The sequence below is a fragment of the Egretta garzetta genome, unplaced genomic scaffold (assembly GCF_000687185.1).
Source record: "Egretta garzetta isolate BGI_Z169 unplaced genomic scaffold, ASM68718v1 scaffold208, whole genome shotgun sequence".
In the NCBI taxonomy this organism is placed as follows: Eukaryota; Metazoa; Chordata; class Aves; order Pelecaniformes; family Ardeidae; genus Egretta; species Egretta garzetta.
Genome location: NW_009260403.1, coordinates 673,367 through 675,723, shown reverse-complemented (window position 1 = coordinate 675,723; position 2,357 = coordinate 673,367). Strand labels below are relative to the sequence as shown.

At 40.4% G+C, this 2,357-nt stretch overlaps 1 protein-coding gene across 2 annotated transcripts in view; it reads right to left on the bottom strand.

The window, feature by feature from the left end:
* EPC2 (enhancer of polycomb homolog 2) overlaps positions 1 to 2,357 on the bottom strand; it is a 54,593-nt gene that overhangs the window by 33,426 nt on the left and 18,810 nt on the right. The gene's annotated exons all lie outside the window — the stretch shown is intronic.

Here is a 2,357-nt window from a genome sequence, read left to right as displayed (position 1 = left end):
ATTTGGGGGTGTTCAGCCTGGAGAAGAGAAGGCTGCAGGGAGACCTGATTGCGGCCTTTCAGTACCTAAAGGGGGCCTATAGGAAAGATGGGGACAATCTTTTTAGTAGGGCCAGCTGGGACAGGACAAGGGGGAATGGTTTTAAACTAAACCAGGGTAGGTTTAGACTGGATCTAAGGAAGAAATTCTTTCCAATGAGGTTGGTGAAACCCTGGCAGGGGTTGCCCAGAGAGGGGGTGGAGGCCCCATCCCTGGAAGCATTCAAGGCCAGGTTGGATGGGGCTGTGAGCAACCTGATGTGGTTCAAGGTGTCCCTGCTCCTGCAGGGGGGTTGGACTAGATGACCTCTAGGGGTCCCTTCCAACCCAAACCATTCTATGATTCTATGATTATCTTTGCTGCTTACTAATAACTTACAATGCATCTCCATGTTACCGAAACAGCAAACACTCTTGGAAAATTAAGTATACTGGAATAATTAGAGTAGTTCAAGGCTTTTGTTTATATTCAAAGTCACCTGAATTGGTGCTAAGTCCAATAATGCCTAGAATCCATGCTTATTCATGAATTCTGTAATTCAAAGAAATTAACTTTTCTCTGCTTGGAACCACTGGTCTAAACAAAAGAATTACACTAGTAAAGTTAGAAATATCAAAAACCTGGGCTACCAAATGAACTGCAAAATTATTTAGGTTTACTCATGATTTTCTAGTAATAACTACTAGTATGTATGGATTACCATATGTGGCCTCTTGGCTTCTATCTGTTTACGTAACTTCCCTGGCCAAAGTAAGTATTGCTGCTCTTTGTGCTTTTAGTGTTAAAGCAGAATATCTAAGCAGTTTATGTAGTACAAAGCTGCCTTGTATCACACCTACTCCAACCAGAGTATGTGGGAAAAATTATCTTGGAGCAGTATCTGATGTTTATCTTCAGCTCAAATACCTTCTGTAATTCTGTCCAGAAAGACTGTGAGTCTCAACAAGACAAAGAATATTTTGGCATAATATTTAACACTTTTAGACATGTTTATTAACAATATTTACAGTGTTTTGGCAACATCCAACAAAGAAAAGAATAAAATACATTCTTCATTCAGCAGCTTCATTTCAGTTAATTCAACCTGCCTTGCTTGCAGGTTTGTTTCTTCTATTAAGGAGAGAAATAATCGATTTCCTTTAGCCCATTTCTCTCATTACCAGTATGATCTCTACTATATCACAGAGAATCCTGAACATGTTCTTTCCAAGAATCTCTAATTTTGTAAATACAGGGAAAAAATAGAAGACTTCACCATGTTGGTGAGAAGTGATGCAAGATCTTCAATATACAGCTGTGCTTGGGCTTAAGCATCTTTGCCTAACTTCAATTTCAGTCGTGTTTATGAGCAGACACCACCCAAACATAAAATGCTTTCTCTGCTCCTATCTACATGCAGATCAACAGCCTCTCGTTGAGGCAGCTGGGAAAAAAAAGCGTGTGAGGAACAGATTATCAACACACACTGCCTGGCAAGAAGCAGCTCAATAAAATCAACACTGCCTGCACAAACCCCAAAACTAACAACCGAGGACCACATTCCTGTCCAAGGTGCTTTAGCGTACCCCTGTCCATACTCTTTCTAGCACAACCAACAGTGAAAAAACCATGAACCTGTGATGAGAAGAGTCTTCTCTGCAGAGACCCAGGAATGAATTTGTGCTTCACCATAAAGGCTGACAAGCCACTGCGATAACGGAATGTAAGGTTTTGCTATGAAGATGACACCCGGGAGAAGTCCAAGTCACAAAATAACCCCCTAGAACCACACACTGTGAAATACAAATGTGATTTGTGTGCCGAGGAACAACTGAACTATGAACACGTCTCACTTGTCAGTGGAACATCAACTAAAAAAAGTGTTAAAAGTAATCCAGAGACCACTATAACTAATTACAGTTTTACAGTAATTAATTAGATCTTTTAAGACACAGGAAGCTGAACTCATACAAAAGAATACTTCCTTTTAGCTATGAAGTAAGCTCAGAGTTCCCTACAGAAAGGGAACGCTATACAGTTTTAGCAAGACGCACAGAAAGTAACTGTTACCCACAGCCCAGAATACATCCACACTATAGTGAACAGCTTGAACTCCACTGTTAGCACAGGTGAAACTGAACCTTCAGGAACTCTATTACAATCGGTAGAACAATGGCTGATTTAATTACAAAAACTCTTCTATTTTACTGATCTCCATTTATATAGAACTTCTGAGTTAAGAGGCATTCTAGATTCACTCAGCGAGCAAGACAACCCCTCATTCACTCCCTGCATTAGTATAAGCAGCTAGGAGGCAGCTAGGCTAGTTTAGCTGTTCT